This window comes from Oratosquilla oratoria, chromosome 7 (genome assembly GCF_046742065.1).
Source record: "Oratosquilla oratoria isolate Oo_2021 chromosome 7, ASM4674206v1, whole genome shotgun sequence".
NCBI lineage: Eukaryota > Metazoa > Arthropoda > Malacostraca > Stomatopoda > Squillidae > Oratosquilla > Oratosquilla oratoria.
Genome location: NC_134783.1, coordinates 84,283,431 through 84,305,930, shown reverse-complemented (window position 1 = coordinate 84,305,930; position 22,500 = coordinate 84,283,431). Strand labels below are relative to the sequence as shown.

The window sequence follows — 22,500 nt, the reverse complement described above, 5'->3', positions numbered from 1 at the left end:
TAGAACTAAAGACGAGTATATCATCTATATACAGAATAAGGGTGAATTTTGCAGGTAAAAGTACCAGTCTTTGACCTTTATTGCATTCCCATGTGGAGAAAGAAAACGATACATTTACTCGAATGTATGAAGAACTTGAGCGTCCTTCGACCGAATCAAGATAGCATCGGCCTCTTCCTGTTTGTCCTTCCCTTAGAGGATTAAAAAGAGCAGAAAAATCCTCAGTAAGACATTCTGTCACCTTTTGACAGCTGCACCACCTGGTGTCCTCCATCTGTTGCTCTATACTTGGGACTGTCAGTTGCCTCTCACAAGACTCGAAGCTTTTCGTGGGGTGCTGCAGCTGGGAAGCAACGCACGTACACACACACACACACACACTTACACACACACACACACACACACACACACACACACACACACACACAAACACACACACACACACTGAAGGAAACAATAGTGTTTGCAAAAACCATACATGAATTTAAGAGCAAACTAGATACAGCGAGATGCAAAGACAGGACACCACGAGCGTAGCTCCCCTTTCCGTATGATACAACTAGGCAAAACAACTAGGCAAATACACACATACATACACACACAAACAAGGCACTTATACCCAGTCGCTGCAAACATACAATCATATGTGGATAACAACAACTAGCACATTATGTACTTAAAATAAACTAGTTCTATAATTTATATAAACTGTAAATTGTCAGTGTACCTTTGTATCGTATATAACCCAATAAATAGATTATTATTATTATTACTTATTATTGTCATTATTACTATCATTGTTATTGTTATTATTATCATTATCATACACACACGGGCATACATGAGCTCTGAGCTTTTAGGGTTGATTCACACTATCGGTCCGGTCGCGCTCCACTCTCGGTCTGCTCTCGGTTCTGAGGCATTCACGTCATCGCCCCTCCCTCGATACCAGTAGAAGTCTTACCATCAGTTACGAAGGAAGTGTGACTTTTCTGACGCCGAGTTGGCAATATTCGCTATTGCACTTGATGAAGAAGAAGGAAAACAAAATAGAAAAAGAAAGAGATTGTGGGTTCATCCTATGTTGCAAGATAGGAAGACTGAAGGAGAATTTCATACTCTGTATCCTCGTCTTATTGATGATGAGAGTAAATTCCACAGCTATTTCAGAATGAACAAAGGAACATTTGAGAAAATACTATCCAAAATTGAGGATGACTTGAAATGTACAAGAAGATGCTGCACTTCCTGGCACTGATGTGCTTGCACCATACGTTATAGTGGGAGATGAGGCTTTCCCGCTGAAGAGAAATTTGATGAGGCCCTACCCAGGTTCACAGACTGAACATAAGATAGAGAAGAGGATTTTTAATTATAGATTATCTAGAGCCAGGAGGATAGTTGAGTGCACATTTGGTATTCTAGTGCAAACCTTCAGAATATATTTAAGGAAACTTAAAGCTATGCCTTCTAACGCTAATGCAATCATTACAACAACATGCATACTTCACAATCTGATACACCCAAATGCTGTTGCATTACCAGATACTGTTGTCATGCCTCCATCAAACACAGTACATCCAATGAGAGGAAGGGGGGAAATGCTACAAAGGAGGCTTTTGGCGCGAGAGAAACACTGAAAGATTATTTCAGCTCCCCAGCTGGTTCAATGCCTTGGCAAAATGATAAAATATAAGTAGACAAACAAACTTGTGTAGGAATATTTGTTGAGTGAGCTAAGGAGATGCATTTCCGCAGTGGATAATAGGTTGTTATTATACATATGGAATTTCTTTCTTCGGTTTAATAATGTGTATTTTTTTCTCTCAGTACCTTGGCAATATGATAAGTATGCAAACATTATCACTGTAGTGCAGCGAAGTCAGGTCATACAGCTCTGGTTTACCTTTTGACTAATTCTATTAGCATTTCATCTAAATCCACAAAATTAAAGTAAGTTTTGTAGGTTATATTGTATTCAGTTGGTGCTTATGAATATCCTCGCTGTACGCATTGTCATTGTATCAGTGATAAATAAAAAGAAAATGTATTTTTATCATTTTTCTAACTTTCTCATGATCCCATTGTGGTGTTTCCTTTGGATTATCCATGGTTTGGTAGGACAGAGGGTAACACTACTTGCTTATATGAAGGCTGAATCTCGACTGGAGTGGAGCAGGACCGTGGCAACTGAGTTCACACTGGCGCTCACGGTCCAGTCTCGCTCCAGTAAAAATATCTTTGGACGGAACCGTGACCGGAGCGAGACTGGAGCGAGAGCGCCAGTGTGAATGCTTCCATTGAAATTAATGAGACAATATTGGACCGGACCGAGAGCGTAGCGGGAGTGGAGCGCGACCGGACCGATAGTGTGAATCAACCCTTATTCGGGGGGTAATAGATGTTGATCACGAGTCCAACACGTGATCCAAGCCCATGGTGAATCACACACTCACATTATTTCTAGAACGATGAAATAAGTGCAAAAAATAAACATCGATGATCAAGAAGACAGGATAATAGTAATAACAGAATATGTAAATAAAGACAAATTACTTGAGGGTTGTAAAGAAACAGTTTTCGGAATAATACCGTATTTTGGGAACAACTGAATATAAGAAGAAAAAAAATCAAGTGGATAATATATTTAATTCATTATTTATTTATTTGCTTAATTTTTTATAAACGGAGATATAGAGACGGTCCTTAATAGCATAGTTCCAGTCCTGTAGACTTTGAATTAGCTGGTGCCAAACGGTCTTATTCAGGTGGGCATGAGTTAAGAATGTCGAAATATAGAACGAAAAAGGAAATTAACGACGGAGTTTGTTGTGAACAAGCGACAAGAGGTGTTGGAAGACAAGTTATGAAAAAGAAGGGAATGTACAAATTCTTAGACACTGATATGCACGCATATCATATATATATTTATATATATATATATATATATATATATATAGTGTATACATATATATATATATATATATATATATATATATATATGTGTGTGTGTGTGTGTGTGTGTGTGTGTGTGTGTGTGTGTGTGTGTGTGTGTGCGTGTGTGTGTTTACAAGACAACCACTGAAAATAAATTAATTGCGCAGCAATGAGTTATATATAACTTATGTTGTCAGGTTGAGTAGGGTCTTCGATGACGGTAAATATCATTCAGGTTAAAGGGAACGGATGCAATATTCATAATTTATTAAATGTTAGAGTAAAACAATAGAACATACGAACTAGAAAATAAACATAGGTCAATATAAAGTAAATCTCATTTGCTATTGGTACTATGATATTTCACGAGTGGATCGCCATTTTGGGCGACAGATTTAAATAATATTCAAAGTATCTAAGATTCTACGAGTGAAACAGATAAATAAGAATACATTGATTAAAAACAACTAAGAGGTACTTTTGTTATTTGTGACAATGCTTCATATACATTCGATTCATTGTTGACTAAATCGACCACACGATTCTCAAAGTCTGTAGTATTCGTTCATCTGTAAAAATAGTGCTTGTTTATAATATATAGGTTTTCATGAAAATAGGACATGTTAATTTGTATAAAGACAACTAAATTCAGGAATTGATAAACATATCAAAACTTATTTGAAAAGTTTAAAGTAAACGCTCCTATCTCGTTCGGACGAGTTCTTTTTTAAATTTCATCAACAGAGTTCCGATTTGTGTCCACAAAGTAGTTTTACCACAGTTCTTGTGTTGGAGGTGTCAAGGTGGTACTGACATCTTAGAGTGTATAACTGAAGTTTAGTATGACAAACATTACTGAACAGTGCATTAGTGTTATTGCATCAAGTTGAAAAACAGTATTCAGGGCCAAAGTGCAGCGAGTTCGAATTGTTGTGCTGGTGATACGGAAAAAAAGTAACATAGACAAAATTGGGGAATACAAGGACCACCGCTGTACCGCCTGGGATTTATCAATGTCTTCTAAACTTAGACTACCTTGGAGTTCACCAAACCGCAGATGTAGAAGCCGGTACTTGGCAGAAATTTACCTCTACGCGTCGTGTGCCAAAGGTAAGAGATGTATGATGCATGATGGGGAAATTTATATACATAAAGCTTCCTAGTATGTCTGGGAACAGGATGTATTTGAAGGATCTCTTCTTCATAGTTGGGAAATGTAGTCTACGGACATAATGTGAGGATAGATATGCTATAGACAGCGCTCCATTTTTTATAGGCAGTAATGGACTTCATAAAATTCGAAATGTACCCCCTGCCGGTACAAAACAATTAATCTGCTCAACAACTCGACAGCCGATCAGTTGAGGTCGCCAAACAGGGACGCTATCTTTATGCAAAATCTTGACGAACAGTTTTAGTTATGAAGCGCTCATAGGACATGGACTTCAAAGAGCTGAAGTGTGTGAAGTCATGCATTGGTTGGTGTGTGCTGTCGTCACCCTCCAAAAATGTTTGGACGCGCAGGAGATGCCCATGCGCGTAGAGTTTGGAATCGACCTCTGAGTTTATCTTTGTTTACTTGAAGTCGGGTTGGTTGACATAATTCCTCCCCTTTCTCTGTGTGCGGATGCGTGCAGGTGTGATGTGTGCCTTTCCACGATCGCCTGTGAACATTTTATGTATATATTTTCTTTTCTATCGGTTGCATGTGTTTGGCTATTTTATTTATCCAATTATCATTATCAACATCTTATCATTATTATATCTAAAATATAATGAAGATGAAATATTGATAATGATAATTATATAATGAGCCGGGATGAGAGGGAGGGAGGGGTGGTAAATGGGGAGGGGTAATGGCTGGGGATAAAATGAGTGGAAGTGGAATCTTGCATTTTAACTTTGGCAACCACCCTTGGAAGGAGAAAAAAACCCTGGTATATGTATGTGTCATTATATATATATATATATATATATATATATATATATATATATATATATATATATATATATATATATATATATATATATATATATATATATATATATAATTTTTTTTTTTTTTTGCCACTTTAGGTTCAAAACCCAGATCTTATATTTCTATTTCCACATGCTGTTTATAAATTATCCAATCATTCATTCATAACTTCCAGCTACTTTCCGACCTTTATTTGCTATATCAATGGGATCGAGAGGATGAGGCAGATAGGGAAAGAGAGAGAGGGGGAGAGAGAGAGAGGGAAAAATTGAGAGAAAAAGATTGAGAGGGAGGAAAAAGAGATGGAGAGAGAGAGAGGAGACGAAAGAAAGAGAAAACGTGGAAGATGAATCCATCTACTTGTGTTCTCTGCAACCTTAGTCTCATATTTGGCTTCAGAAGGAGTAGAGAAAAAGATTTCTAAACTACTTCCTTGGAGACCGAACCATTAATTAGTTTGTAGTGTGTACTTAAACGTCTAGAAAACCCAGGGACTGTTTTGCATAGTATGTGGTCAAAAATAGTAATTTCATTTCAAAATTGTGTGAAAGTGACATGGTTGATCATTTACAAGTATACTTTGTGAAAGTGGCTACAACCCATTCCTGCAATTAACGATTGTAACATAAAATACTTTTGCTGAGGATTATTACTTTGTTATCCTCTTCATTAATACATAAAAAGATAACATATAGTTATAAATATCACATTCACTTCCAAACTCGAAGCTTGGCTGTAAGCTCGAGAAAGAGTGGTTTTTGTATTAGTTGTGCTGCAAGGAATTGAACGAAGATTAATTTTGATATTTAAAGTCACCCCTTGCCTTCATGAATATGAATAGAAAGAATGAAATATTAATGGGTGACTTTGTTAATTATTTACCACCAGGCTCTCGGAATGTGGGAATCTCTTATACCACCCTTATGACCCCACCTCTTTTGTGCGATCTTGTCCCCGAGGATAGAAGCGCTGGTTATTTCCGAAAAAATACCCCTTGAGCTCGCTACTACCCACAGATGAATGAAATCGTCTGGCACTGAACAGAACATGATATGAAATTGACGACCTTAAATGGAAGATACCTTTGGGTAGGTTTGGAAAGTGGACAGAAATAGGAGATTGTGCTCATAAGAACATAAGAATGAAGGAGACTGCAAGAGACCATAAGGCCTACACTAGGCAGTTCCATGTTCATTACCACCTGTCATCCCCATCCATGAAGTTATCTATTTTTTTTTAACAACTAATAGTTTCAGCTGTCATTACATGGTTGCTAAGTCTATTTCATTCGTTGACCACTCTATCCTGTTGTCAATTTTCTTCTTAAATCTAAATTTGTCCAATTTAAATCCATTACTACGGGTCATGCCCTGTTGTCTTAAATATGATAAATTTGTAAACATGGGTAGATATGGTTGTAAATGTGTTTCAAGGAGAAGAAGGAAGAAGAGGCGGACGAGGAGAAAGAAGAGGAGGAGGAAGAGGTATCCACGCTTTTGAAGTGGAGATGGGATCAACACACGCTCCTGATTTGTTTTACTTCGTAAATAGTTTGGCAGACACTTGTGCCATAGTGCCTGACATATGTTCGCAAGATGCTCATCAAGTGATGTCACAAGCAGTTGCTTGTCACATTTTTTCCGTCCCCTGGTGATGTCACTCCCATTAGGGTTATTGGAAACAACTGAAGAGTTTTTGCTATACGTGGAAGGTCAAGTGTCATTGGTTATTGAAGTCTTGGTGGTTGAAATTCGTTATTAAGTTTAATTCCAAATTATTTTCAGTAGCTGGTAGGGAAAGGATAGATCCGATTCGTAAGTAATGGGTAATGTCGTGCTAAGGTGGATGTGTGTATAGTTCCTGATTAGGGGTTTATCACGCTGGTCTATTTTCCCCCTAACCTCCGATTCATCGGCGGTACCGCCCACCTTTGTGGCACAGTGTACTGTGGTATGGTGTGCTGTACAATAGTATTGTGGCGTGCCCTGACCAGCTCTGACACCTTTCGAACAAAGGCCCTTTCCTACGGTCAACAAGACCCCTTCTCATACGGCCAGCGACGCGAGAGAGTCAAACAGGGCCACACATACCAGGCGCGACCTCGCTGCCACATCCACGAATGGCTGCTCAAAGAGGCACCTATTAGGAATAAGATGGAACATGGGTAGAAGTGTAGACATTCAAAAGCATGCCGATGACTCACGTAACCGCGCCCAGAGCGCGTAGCTGCTAGATAGAGTTGCAAACATTCTTATACTAGGAGTGGCAACTCTTCGCCCTGTGTAGCGGAAGAAGCGCCCCTTCGGAGCCCACGCCGGCAGATACCCGTTAGACTCCTTACGCACATAACGTGCACTCCTGTACGAATAACCTGCCGACTAATAACCGCGTAAATCGTCCCTTAGTTTCACTGCTGCACACCTTGCAACAAGCAAACAACCTCCAGCACATTTTCCGCCGTAAAATTACTATGGCAAACTATTTTGTTTTCTTAATTTACAAAGAATGTCATTTGCTATGCTGGAGAAAAAAATATTCTCCTCTAGCATTTCAGATCCCTTCCCGAAAGCTGCAGGCTACAAATCTGTTCCGACAGTCGGACGAAAGATATCCCAGTGAGATGATGCCTTTATGTTGGCATGAACATAACGAAGTCAACCCAACGAAAATAGTCTTGTGACGCAAGAATACAATATGATATCCCTGTGGTTACTTCTAGTCGAGGTGACTGTGTAGTGTGTATGGATTAAGGCCCATTTACACGGTCAAGCGGTTTGTCAAACAAGCGTTTGGAGTGATGTTTGACCATGTGAACGGGGTATGTGGTTGCCAAATATGTTTGTCAAACGTGTTTGACAACCAAATACACCATTCACACGGCCTAAGGCCGTCAGATTGACTATAGAAAAGTTGGGGGAGGGTTAGGAAAATTGTCTCGACGTTGAAAGATTTAGGGCAGTGGTTTTCGGCTATTTCACTCCATTCTCCCTCTTCATGAATTCTCAGCATTTGCGTGGCTCCCCTTCGTTTTTCTCCCAAATCCCACCGTGCCAAACAAAGTAAAACTTTTTGACGAGGAGTAAGCCTTTGCTTTATTACAAAATTGACATTCATAATTATCTTCTGTTAGGACAGAGTTGTGAAAGCTTTTTATTTTTTAATATTCAGATTTGTCACAGTAGGACATGGTCCCCCTAAATTCTTGTCATGGCTCCATTAGGGCCCCCATGGCCACCAAGTTAATAACCATTTGCGTTCGTAAATGTAAAGTCTTATCAGTAGTGGACCAACATATACAATACAAGAGCAACTAGTTGAGAGAAAAAAGGTAAAACCAAAACCGGTAAAGAGGAACAGCAGAGAAATGTGTGAAAATAAACACACACTCACACACACACTCACTCACACACTCACTCACACTCACTCACTCACACACACACACACACACACACACACACACACTCACACACACACTCACTATCACACACTCACTCACACACACACACACACACACACACACACACACACACACACACACACACACACACACACACACACACACACATACACACACACACACACACACACACACACACACACACACACACACACACACACACACACACATACTCACAAATACTCACACATACACACACACACACACACACACACACACACACACACACACACACACACAATTTATGAACACACACTGTATCTTAACTGAAAGATAAATTTTATAAACTGTCAGCTAAGGTGAAAAGGACGAAGGCATAAAAGAAAGAAACTATGAAGGGTATGTACAAATATTAAGAGAGGAGAATAAATAAAACTGAAATTGCACCTAAGTATTGCACAAAAAAATCCGGTAGGTGTTCAAGGAACCAAACAACAAATTGAAAATACGCAGAGACACTCAGAACAAACATGTGTGATGATATATATATATATATATATTTTTAAATATATATATATATATATATATATATATACATATATATATATATATATATATATATATATATATATATATATATATCCAACGGGAAAAAAAGAAAACCTAACCAGTACGTACCCCTAGCTATGATCTACAGCTTAAATTTTGGAACACCATAATATACATGAAGAAAAACCTTTGAAGATACTGAAAATAGTAATGGGAAAATCGTGTTTGTAAAAAAAGAAAAGAGCATCGTGAATAAAGCAACTGTTTCTAGTGAGGGATGTTATAGAACCCATACTGTAAATATTTCATTTGGTAGGGCATGTAAATAGATGAGAAAATAGGGTAAGTTCCTCATTTGATACCGTAACACAGTGTGGTTGGGACCCTAGAGGAGGTGAGGAATGGCGTCAAGAAGTATGCATATGTAACATTTACCTTTCTTAGCACATATTTGTTTACATGCATATATCGGGAAAGACATTTTCACGTTTATACGATATGCATATGTATATATATATATATATATATATATATATATACATATATATATATACATATCTTTATTCAACCACAAACAACTTTTAATTCCATGCCATCGCAATCGAGACTGAAGAATCGCTCGATGGAGACATTTTGTTGGAAATTGAAACGTGGACGAGCCGAGGATTCGAACCCAGCTAACCCGTAACAAAGTTACAGTGACTTAAACCAATGCGCTATCAATTGATCGCTGGGAACCATTCAGTGTAGATATATATATATATATACATATACATATATATATATACATATATATATACATATATATATATACTATATATATATATAATACATATATATACATATATATATATATATATATATATATATATATATATATGTATGTATATATTGTATATGTTAGAAAATTTATTAGAAACTTCTGCTTGTTCATAGGCCTATGGCATGAATGCCATAGACCTAACCATGCTAGCTTCCCTGCATGAGCAGATGAACTATCCATGCACTGTGGACGTGGTCATCTTGGTGGTCGTGTGGGTGTTTTTCCAGCAAAATAAAATAAAAACCAGCCCTGCTAGGCATGTTGGGGCCTGGTAGGTATTAGGCCAACTATTTCATGCCTTCAAACCTTCATCCACACGTCTGATGACAAACCAACGAAATCATGTGTCTGGTCTGGTGTGGTTGGTGGTGTGCATTCATGTATGTAAAGTGTGCATGCAGTAATACATTCCGACAAAATCACCAGTCCTTATTTCCTGCTCGTTCTGGGCGTTCATCCTCTGAAGATTCCTCGCTCTCGACATGTTCTTTGTCAGTTGAGTCTTGTTTGGATATCCGAATTGGTTCGTACATGTATCCTTGTACCGTACCCACATTGGAACACGAGAGGGCATCCAAATCCGATAAATCTTCTTCACTCGATGTGAAATCCCCATCGTGTTGCTCGCTGGCAATACTGACGTCATCAGTTGCCCTAGCGGTGGAAAATGTAACTACGACATTGAAAAGTTCGTCTGCTACCATGCACTATTTAGACAAAATCAAGACTGAAATGCTCGAAACGTGCATTTTAGTGTTCTAACTTCTAAGTTATATTTACATGCATGAAAAAAATCTAAAACCTCAGATGACCTTTAATCTCAGTCATGTGTATTACAACTATGTAGTTGAAAAAGTATGGTAAGCTGTGGTACGAGGGTGAGGCGTAACAAAAAACACTGTTTTATTGTCTCTTTATTGAAACTGATTGTCACAGAGCCTAGAATGACTACTTGCTATTAGGGAGAAATGGGGGATATGGAACTTGTGTACAACTGCTAGCTCTGACGGTCATGGTCTGACAGACCTGTCCCAACCAACCAGCCCTGCTTGCTGCTGGACCACGCTAAACGCTTGGGTACCTACCCAATCATATCCCAGGGCCACAATCACATGACCCAGTCCGGATGGCGTGGGGGCGGGGTCAACCCGGCTCTAGGCATGGTCTTCCGGCTCCGAGAGCACCACGACAATGCCAACCACAAGGCGGGCTGGCTGGTATCGTGTGGCCTGCGAAAAGCCCGCGAAGGCCCACGTGGGGTCAGAGGAAACAAAGCTCATGTGAATACACGTGGGGAGTAGGCGCCAAACTCACCACAACCCCTCCCCCACTAACAAGTAGTCAAAAGCTCCTACAAAATGGGGGAAAATGAGAGGGAAAAATCGGTGCGTACGTGTCGAGAGCTGACAACTCCAATGAGTAGTCTCTTTATGACAACAATCACACCGATGGAAAAAACGTTCACACGGACAGACACACAAATATCAAATGTCATATATGTTAGAAGAGGTGGGAGGGGGCTTGGTCGACACTCAGCTGGTGATCGTTTCCGCCTCTCTAAGAATGTCCAGCTGCACGCCCTTGATCCGTTGTCCTGTGCTGTTCAGGCGGTCCTGCAATAAAGGGCAGAAACTCTGGTTGTGACAGTTGGAAAAGGACCTTCAACACAATTCGTTCCTTGGATGTGAGTGCTAATGGCTATCATGCATAACATTGAATTATAACTAACACATCCGTTCTCTTTCACTTGCCGCGGTGCTCCGCGCCGGTACTCCAACTCTCAGCTTGGCACAGTCCTTCGCGCTGGCGAGTCGCTCCTTGCGAAAATCTGTAAAAATTAACAGCGGCAAAATCCTTGCGCATAGGGGAATGAAAAGGATTAGGCATGTTAAAAAAAAAAAAGGAAAGGAGGCTACCAGGTCGCTACCAATGAAGGTAGGTTTGATAGTCTCTACCAGTGACTGTAGGTTTTAATTCTTTCTCACGCAAGGGAAACGCCTTTCTTGCGTTCATATTTTGACACACTGAGAGGTTGTTTTATCTCGCTACCTTTGAGGTAGGTATTTTTTTTTTCGCTACCTTTGAGGTAGTTTTTTTTTTTTTTTTTCGCTGCACATCTAATAGGTCAAATGGTTCCTTCTCATGTATGGGGAACACCTTCCTTGCGTTCGTAGTTTCGCACACTGAGAGGTTGCTTGACTTATGATTAATATTAATCATGCACTTATAATCGCTACCCATGAGGTAGGTAAATAATCTTATAGATCACTATCTAGTAGGTCTGAGGATTCCTCCTTGTGTGTGAGGAACGCCCTTATTACGTTATTATTTTCGCACACTGAGAAGTTTCCCTCTTGTTTGATCCTGTCTGTGTGGACCGAGAACTCTCGGGATATGCTTAATGCGGTAGACGACGTCGCTAACACTTTTAATCACCCTATGAGGGCCCTCGTACAAAGGTTGGAGTTTCCTCGCCACCCCTTGTCTGGGTCTGGCAGTGACATATACTCTGTCTCCTAGGGTAATCTGCTTTATTCTCACCCTTGGTCTCCTTGTGTGCCTGTCTACTGGCTGCTTCGAGGAACTTTTGACAGCGCTCGAAGCATTTGTTCGCAGTGGCCATTGTTTCGGCTACCATGTTGTCGGCGTTGTGCTAAGGGGTGCTTGGCTTTATGAACTCAGTAATAGATAGAACGGGGTCACGGTGAAAAGGAGAAAATGCGGGGAATCTCGCAGGACTCTGTGGTGAGCCGAGTTGTAGGCCAATACCCCCAAAGGGAGCATGTGATCCCAACCTGTCTGGTTGTCCTGGACAAGGGGCCGTAGAATTCTAATGATGGTCCCATTTACTTTCTCAACTATTCTGTTGCTCGACGGGTGATAAGACGTTATAGTGTGGTGTTTGATGTTCGCCATTTCCAACACCACCTTGCTTAGGGGCGCCATGTATGGATAGTACATACTGTAAGTAATGAAAGCCCGAGCTACCATCCACTCTTATTTGGAACTTATGGGCACAGCGACCAAGAAACGGGTCAGGACATCGACTACTGTATGTACTTCGCACCGTCTAAAGTGGTGGTTAATGGACCTATGAGATCAACGTTCACCCTCTCGAACGGACTTTTCACGTCAGAAAACTGTACGAGTGGAGATGGGAGATCATATGAGGGCTTGCATGTGATGTAAATTTTGCAATTCTTAACAAAAGCCTTTACATCTTCCTACATCTTTGGCCAAAAGGCGAACTTTGCAGCCGGTCAAGAGTGACTTGGTCTTCTCCTTGACCTGCCATCGGCAGACAATAGGCAATACACAATGCCGCTGTCTTTGCTCCCTCAGGGGATACCAGGTGAAGTTCCTCCAACTGGTATGCATTCCTGCGCGAGTGATATAGAAATCTGTCTGGTAGGAGTCGAAACTCCTTGATTGGTACTCTTAAGCGTGTAACCTTTGGCTCTACTGCCGTGCTCCCCTAAGATAAATTCTTATTTGGCCTCAATCAGGGTTCATCCTGCTCCTTTTGGATCGCTAGTTGGTCCCATTTGACGGTGTGCTCCTCAGTGTTCGAGTTTCCTTGGCCACCCGTGGTTATGGCCGACACTATGAAATCGTCCATATGGTGGTCAGCTCCCCATATTCTAGAAAGCGCGTCAGTGACGATGTTTTATGGCCCCGGGCGCTGGAAAAATCTATGTGGACAATTTCCACGTATTTTCTACCCTCGGCAGTTACCTTGGGGCAGGCTTCCATCTGCGCGAGAAGTTTTTTGACTGGCCGTTGTCAGAAAAACCAGACTGGCTTCCGTTTTTCATATGACCTGCGCCGTCACAGGCATGGAAAGGCGTGGTTGTCTGGCCACGTGGGTGAAAATAGCATGCCTACGATGGGTGCAGTAGGGAAGCCACCTGTTTTGGATACCACGCCAGCGGTTCCGTTTCCACGTGTTTCTTCGTCCCCCGGCCCTGTGAGGAGAGAATGTGTCTTCCTCTTGAAGGGTCGTCTCTGTCTCTCGCGAATGGCGAGGCGAGGAAAAATCTATATGCTTGTGGAGCGTAGAGATGGAATGTGTTGATGGTGTAAGGGGTGATTGTGAAATGGTGCTCGTGGCAGGGTATAGCGTCAAGGACGAGTCCATATCGCCTGAATATTCTGTATTTATGGATAAGTTATATTGAGCATAATCGATCGCTTCGCGGAGGACACCGGGGATAGATGCCTCATGTTCGCGAGTGAAGACACTCGCGAACTGCTTGGGCATGGTCTTCTTCAAGCTGTTTATGGCAACATAAACGGCATGGTCTTCCCTTTCGGGGCGGTAAACCTCGTACGACGCTACCATGTCAGCTAAGCGCAAAGCGTAAGAGGTGAGCGTTTCAGACTCGTTCATTTTGACAGCGTTCATATGGCTTCTGATACCATCCCCCAAAGCGGGGTAATAGAAGAATTTTGTAAATGCTGCTTTGAAATCATCCCAGTTTTAGGGGTGCTTACCTCGAGCTAACCTAGCAGACATCGCAGTGTCGCCAGGAGATTTCTGCTGGGCGACAGCGATCTTGTCAGCATCGCTCACTTCTGGGGTCCATCACTTGTCGGATGGTGAGTTACCCCGTCGAAATGAACAACGGAATCTCCGCTGTAGCCTGCAGGGCCTTGGGCTGATGACTCGCGTGTCCAGTCTCTTAGGGTTTATCATTTCGTTTAAACATAATTTTGCCAAATTTTATTCTGCTTTTGCGTTCACCGAATAGTCTTGAATAGTCTTAGGAGTGTTATTTGTTCTTGTAAATATGTTCACTGAGTTGAAAATGTGTGCGTGAACAGAGCGTATCGCCTGTAACCACCGCCGGCACCACTATGGTAAGCCGTGGTGCGAGGGTGAGGCGTAACACAAAACATTGATGTGTTTTATTGTCTCTTTATTGAAACTATGATTGTCACGGAGCCTAGAATGACTGCTTGCTATTAGGGAGAAATTGGGGATATGGAACTTACTTGTGTGTGGATGCGCACACTAGAGGTGTGAACTGCTAGCTCTGACGGTATGAGCTGACTGACCTGTCCCAATCAACCCACTCGGCCCTGCTAACTACTGTACCACGCTAAACGCTTTGGTACCTAGCCTATCATCTCCCAGGGCCACCATCACGTGACCCAGTCCGGGTGGCGTGGGGGGCGGGGCCAACCAGGCTCGACGCATGGCCTTCCGTCTCCGAAAGCACCACGACAATGCCAACCACAAGGCGGGCTGGCTGGCATCGTGTGGCCTGCGAAAAGCTCGCGAAGACCCACGTGGGGTCAGAGGAAACAAAGCTCATGTGAATACACGTGGGGAGTAGGCGCCAAACTCGCTACAAAAGCTGTAACAAGCGAAATGTCGCACTAATAAAGGCTATGCCCTCACATGGTGTTTATCTTAATATATAGACATACATACATACATAAATATATATATATATATATATATATATATATATATATATGTATATATATATACACATAGATACATACATATACCAAAGGCTTTTTCCCCCTTACACGGGGGTATCCAAAAAGAAAAAGGCATAGAAATCCCTCCCACCCATTTCACTTCCCATATATTCCACTCCCCTCCCTCCTCCCTCCCTCCTATCTTGGCACCTCCTGGTCCAGTGATTATATGTATATATATATATATATATATATATATATATATATATATATATATATGCATATAGACACACACAAACATACACATATGGACACAGACACACATACACATATGGACACAAACACACAGACACACATACACATACAGACATACACATACAGACACACACACACACACACACACACACACTCACACTCACACTCACACACTCACACGCACACACTCACACACACACACATATATACCTACATACATATACACACGCATGTAAACCCATGCAAACATACACACTATGTGTCTGCCCACGCGCTCTTGAGGGGGTTGGGGCCGGGTATAATGCGCACCGTAAGGGTCCGAGTGCCTGAAAGACATAACAAAGCACTCCTCCGATGGCTTGCCGCGCGTGCCAGTCCAAGTAGGTCGAGGTACAGTATTTCATACATGAAAAAGTATTTCTTCATAAATGGGCTTCGTATGTGATATGGATTGCATAGATATTATGCGGCTTATAGTTTACCGACTTTAGGGACGTGCCTACTGACCATAGTCAAATGTACCTTCTCACAAACAAAGAATGGTGATTTTTTTAATACAAAACTTAGTTCTGTGACGTTGTCCCCGAGGATAGAAGCAGTGATTATTGATGACACAATAGTGAAGCTTTATAAATGGGATATAGATGATGATGGTGACGCTTTGCTAAAGGCGCTATCGCACTGAGATGGGGGATGACAAATCGTCAAGAAAGGTGCCACGGAAGGTGCACGTATCGTCAGGATCCACCACCTCCAACAGATCTAAAGTTTTAGATCTAGTCAAGGAGGACGAGTTTGAAACTCGTTTATTCGGGGACTCCATGGTTAGGCACCAATCCGAAGAGTTCTGTGGTCGTTCTTCAAATGGCCGCAGAAAGTGTTATATGTATAGAGGTGCTAACTCGATGACATTGCCGAGTCCTGTGACGATGTCACAAAAGACGCAGACTCGAACACGGTATTCATAATCCACGCCGGTACGAATGACGTCGAGTCAACGCGATCAGAAGAACTCGTTGAAAAGTACCGGAGAACAATCAGGAAATATAAAGAAAAGGTTCCTGGGAAAAACCTTGTACTGTAATGAAAGGGATCCTTCCCAGATTCAAGAGAAGGGAATTTTTTTTCGACATCGACAGATTCTACAACATCGCACTTAGTATGAACAACAGAGTAAAGTCCCTCTGTGAAAAGGAAAAACTGCACTTCGTCAACTTCTGGGACAACTTCTACTTTGATAAAACTCTGTTTGAGGAAGACGGTCTCCACTTGAACGTGACTGGAGCAGCAAGGTTAGTTTGACTACTCAACAACAGGCTGTCCGACATCAGAAGAAAAAACTCATCAGCGGAGCCCCCATCAACACCTCCTCCCCTACCTCCCCTTCCCCACCTCCTTCTCCATCTCCTCCCTCTCCTCCTCCTCCTCCTCCCTCTCCTCCTCCCCATCAACCCCTCCTCCTCACCACCAACCCCTCCTCCTCCCCAACTTCCCCTCCTCCTCCTCCCCCACCTCCCTCTCCTATCCTCTTTCCCTCTCCTCCTTCTCCTATATTCCTCCTTCCCCTCGTCTTCCACCACCCACTCTTCCTCCTCCTCCTCCTCCTCCTCCTCCTCCTTCCCCTTCTCCTTTTTCCCCTCCTCCTCTTCCTTCCCCTCCTCCTCCTCCTTCTCCTCCTCCTCTTCCTTCCCCTCCCCTCCTCCTTCCTCTCTCCCTACTCCTCCGACTCCCTGTCCTTCTCCTCGTTCCTGCCTTCTCCGCCTCCTACTCCCCCCACCTCTCGTGCACCTTGTCCTACCCCTCACCTTCTACCCTCCCCTTCCCCGTTTCCCTCCTTCGCTACCAGAGGAGCGCCACGGAGATGAACCAGAAGGTTCTGGAAGCGGCTAGAAGGGGTTAATCGAGAGTTTGGCAATAGCCAGCGCTTCTGTCCATCGGGACAATGTGGCACCCAAGAGGAGGAGGAGGATGGGCGGACTCGCAGAAGTGGTAAAGATTGAAGGAGGGCAGTAGCATAATGAAGGGAGGGTGGAAGTTTAACAGTGATCAGCATTATTTTGTGAGTCGAGTTTAGTCCTTAATCATGAGAAATTGATGATATGTGGTTCTTTTCCGTAGATGTGTTACTGAAGTCCCTGAAATATTGACCGCATGAAATAAGCAGTTAGTATCACAGATTAGACAGGCTATAACCCCCTTTGTTGCTAGAAAGGAGCGGTGCAAAGCGGGGAGGGGAGAATGAATGAAAGAGAAACAAAAATTGGAGAATAAATGGATTTCTGTGAGTGTAGGATTGAGCTTACAACATGACGTGTTTAAAGGGGTTATCACACTAGGCTGTTTTATCTTCAACCTCAGATCAATCGGCGGTATTGCTCACCTCCAGAACATTTTCCGCCTAAAATTACTCTTTCAAACTATTTTATCAACAATTTACATAGAATGTCATTTAAATGCTCGAGGAAGGTTATCTTCCTCCAGCATATTGGATTCCTTCCCAAAAGCTGCGGGCTGTAAATCTGTTCCTTTGCCCTTAGTGTTCAGACTGTCAAGGCGAGTGGCAGTTACCTGTAGCTGTAAGATTCGAACAGGGGCCTTCGATGTGAGGAGCGAGATCGAAAACGACTTGCCACGCGGCATACACGGGGTGGGGGGGGTGAAATATCCTAATGGAGATCTTCGCGGAACTGTGTAAGATATGAAGAACGGTGGAAGAGAATAAGAAGAGTCAAGAGGCCTCTCCTTGACTTCGATTTGGTGTAGGATCTTTGTTTTCTCTTCTCCAGAGTGGACCTAAGCGGGGATTTTGCTTATGCACACACACACACACACACACACACACACACACACACACACACACACACACACACACACACACATATATATATATATAATATATATATATATATATATTTGTGTGTGTGTGCATGTGAATGTGAGTCTGTTGCTATTTGGTGGGATCATGTCTGTGGTGCTGGGAAGATGTCTGCTGGTACTCCGTGGGATTATGTCCGCTGTGCTGGGAGGATGTCTGCTGGAATTCCGTGGGGTTGATCTGTTGTTGCTTGGAGTTGTTGGGTCTGTGATGCTCGGAGGAAGTTTTTGAACAGTAGAGTTCTTATGCAGGTGAAAGGTACCAAGTGTGTCGGTCTATATATTGATGAGAGTGGTCTGTTGTGAAATGTAGGCTTTCTAAAAAAAAAATGTGTAGTTTTCTGTGATTGCTGCAGTCTTAAGTATTTTCGTGTTATCCACCAAGAGTTATCTTGTAAGAATTTTGTTGTGATTTTGATTCATATGTTTATGTATGCTGCCCTCACGAGCATGCATTGTAAGTATCCTGCTGAGCGAAGTCGTCGTAACACTAATGTAAGATACATTATTAAGAAGTTTGCAACCTTCTTCGGGACAGGAAAATGTATATATTACATTGGTTTGCTTGAGGGGATTGTGGTTTTTAGACAAGTTGTTCATTATAAAGAGGTTGGAGACCTTGGGGTTTTTGTAGTAAATAATGATGGCTAATTTGTCTTGTGGGTTGGTGCAAGTGGTGTTTCGTGTGATTATTTCTTTGATGACGCATTCATTCGTTTTGTAAGCAGGTGTCATTTGCTTTTTGTAATAGACTAAGTGTTTGGCGGGTGGGTGGTTTTGTTCTTGTATCTTGTATTAAATTGCGGGTCATGGATATTCTCGTCTCACTGTCTATGATTATGTTAGAATATCCGTTGTTGGAGAGTATCTGCTTGATGCGAGATAGTTCCTGGTGGAATAAGGTCCACGAGGAGCAGTTCCGGAAAGCACGACGGAAGTAAGTGCGTATGATGCTCAACTTGTAGCGTTGAGGGAACTCGCTAGTGGCATTCACACATCTACTTATGTCAGTCTTCTTCCTGTACACGGTGGTCTGGTACTAGTCGTCCTCAGAAGAAATTAGGACGTCTAGGAAAGGGATCTTGTGGTGTAAGCTGAGTTCATAGGTAAATTTCAGGACAGACGAAGATTCCTTGGCTTGCTGTAATTCCATAAATTGAGACTCACTTCTCACCTCTACGAATATGTCATCAACGTATCTACAATATGTGAAAGGACGTAAGTCGAGATTTTGAAGAGCATCTGGAAAGGTACAGCCTAAAGAAGAACCCATGGCTACGCCTTCTACTTGGTAGTATAGCTGTCCCGATGGGTCTCTAAAGGGTGCTTCGGTCGTACAAGCGAGGAGAAGCTTCTTCAAAATATTTTCAGGAATTTTAGGGGGTGGGGGTTCTGGGTGGTGGAAATCGTTAATAAGGATGAAGCCATGAATCCTTGGGGTTGTTTACTTTGTATAATATCCAGGAACTCGTCGATGGATTTCAGGAAATACTTCTCAGGCATGTACGGAGTGATGATGTTATTAAGTTGTTTGGAGAGGCGGTATATTGGTGTAGGTATCTACGAGATGATGGGACGAAGTGGGCAGTTGGGTTTGTGTGTTTTGACATTGCCATAAATGTAACCTGGAGAAAACTCACCTACAAGGGAGGGATGTGTAGTTGGTCTGAGTGATGAGGACATTTACCTTCACTTTAAGCTTGCTAGTAGGGTCACTGGAGATTTTCTTGAATTTGGAGGTGTCAGAAAGGATGTGGTCGATTTTGGAGAAATAGTCATCCTTGTTGAGAAGGACGTAAATGGAGGACTTGTCGGCTCGTCGAATTATGAGGTCGGGGTTGTTCCGCAATTCTCTGGCAGCTTGCTGGAGTTCGTGAGAGAGAAGGGAACTCTTTTGGTAGCTACGTCTTCTGGTAGTTTTGGCTAACAATTGGGGCCTTAGTTCAGGGGATACTGTAATTCTACCTTCTGTCTGAAGCTGGAGGAGGAGTTCTGATTCTGCAACTTTTTCTTCTTTGTCGACCACATCCTTTATATATATCCACATACTACAAAAATGTGTACTTAAAGTGTTAGCATACTTTCCTGTATTAGCTCTTATTCTCGCCTGAAGATGGTTGAATGCATCAACCGAAAGCTCGCATTTTGCAAAGTATTTTCTTAACAATATACTATGGATCTCGGTATCCTCGTGTTTGACCTCCCTTCTGATTATAAGAAGACTATTCGGAAGATAGAGAAAACTACGAAGAAATTAGTTGATAGTGAATTAGCTCTGGACTTTAACACTTAACGGGTCCCAGTGAACAGATTTACATTTATCAACCATAATTCACTTTAATTCTAAGCCATCAACATTGAGAAACTCGAAGAGGCTAACATGCAGAAATTGAAACGTGGTACAGACAAGGACTCGAACCTGCTCTAACACGTGACATGTGATAGTGACTTAATTGATTGCGCCATTAAGAGAGATATAAGTTGAGCGAAACTTTTCTTATATATTTGTATGCTCGACTTACACGTACACGAAATTTTGCGTTCAACCTGTCTCCACTATGATAGTACAATTGGTAATTATACAACGCGGGAAAGTATTTGTACAACACTGAATGGGTCCCAGTGAACAGATTTACATTTATCAACCACAATTCACTGTAATCCTAAGCCATCAACATCGAGAAACTCGAGGAGGCCAACATGCAGAAATTGAAACGTGGTACAGACAAGGACTCAAACATGCGCTAGCACGTGACAGGTGATAGTGACTTGATCGATTGCGCCATCAAGAGAGATACAAGTTGAACGCAACTTTTCTTATATATTTGTATGCTCGACTTACACACACGAAATTTTGCGTTCAACCCATCTCCACTATGATAGCACAATTGGTAAGTATACAACGCGGGAAAGTATTTGTACAACACTGAATGGGTTCCAGTGAACAGATTTATATTTATTAACCACAATTCACCTTTAACTCTAAGCCATCAACATCGAGAAACTCGAGCAGGCCAACATGCAGAAATTGAAACGTGGTACAGCCAAGGACTCGAACCTGCGCTAACACGTGATAAATTATAGTGACTTAACAGATTGTGTTATCAAGAGAGATATACGTTGAGCGCAACTTTTCTTATATATTTGTATGCTCAAGTTTCTCAATGTTGATGGCTTAGAATTGTGGTTGATGAATGTAAATCTGTTCACTGGGACCCATTAGTATTGTACAAATACTTTCCCGCGTTGTATACTTACTAATTGTACTATCATAGTGGAGATGGGTTGAACGCAAAATTTCGTGTATGTGTATGTAACTGGAGCATACAAATATACAAGAACAGTTGCGCTCAACTTATATCTCTCACTTTTCTTATATATTTGTATGTTCAAGTTTCTCAGTGTTGATGGCTTAGAATTAAAGTGAATTGTGGTTGATGAATGTAAATCTGTTCACTGGGACCCATTAGTATTGTACAAATACTTTCCCGCGTTGTATACTTACTAATTGTACTATCATAGTGGAGATGGGTTGAACGCAAAATTTCGTGTATGTGTATGTAACTGGAGCATACAAATATACAAGAACAGTTGCGCTCAACTTATATATCTCTTGATAGCGCAATCAATCAAGTCACTATCACTTGTCACGTGCAAGCGCATGTTCGAGTCCTTGTCTGTACCACGTTTCGATTTCTGCATGTTAGCCTCATCGAGTTCCTCGATGATGACTTAGAATTAAAATGAATTGTGGTTGATTAAGCAACACAAGTACAGTGTAAAACAGCACAAGAATCTAGTGCGCCGTTTGCCCATATGAGAGATTTTGGTCATCGTATTGATTGGTCTAATAGATTCATTTGCCAATAGGAACATTATTGAAAGTTGTATGATAAAAAAAATCTGAAGAATCCAACATTAATATTATCAATGGTATTTTTTAATTTGATCATTTTATCATTGGCAAATTTGAAATCACATTACATCGTTTGAAAAATAATTTGATTTTATGTATTTTAATGATTGTTACATTTTGTCAATATATATTGTCTGTACCTTTCCCAGTTTATTTTTGTACCTCTTATATGCCTATGTGTAACCTTTTTCTTTTGTATTCCCCTGAAGATGTGAAATATGAAAGCGCTTGGGAATTTCAGTTTCTTTTCCGGTTTCCCTAGTGATTAACAATATATATATATATATATATATATATATATATATATAAGTCTAAATAAAATATTCTTCTAAAAAACGCTG

The 22,500-nt window shown here is 41.5% G+C and overlaps 1 protein-coding gene across 1 annotated transcript in view; it reads right to left on the bottom strand.

Annotated features, from left to right (window-relative positions):
• Positions 1-743, bottom strand: part of LOC143027244 (uncharacterized) — a 31,762-nt gene extending 31,019 nt beyond the window's left edge. Inside the window, exon 1 of the mRNA XM_076188500.1 lies at positions 1-743. This exon is cut by the window's left edge and continues 946 nt beyond it. The gene's annotated coding sequence lies outside the window, so the exon portion shown is untranslated.
• Between the last annotated feature and the right edge of the window lie 21,757 nt (positions 744-22,500).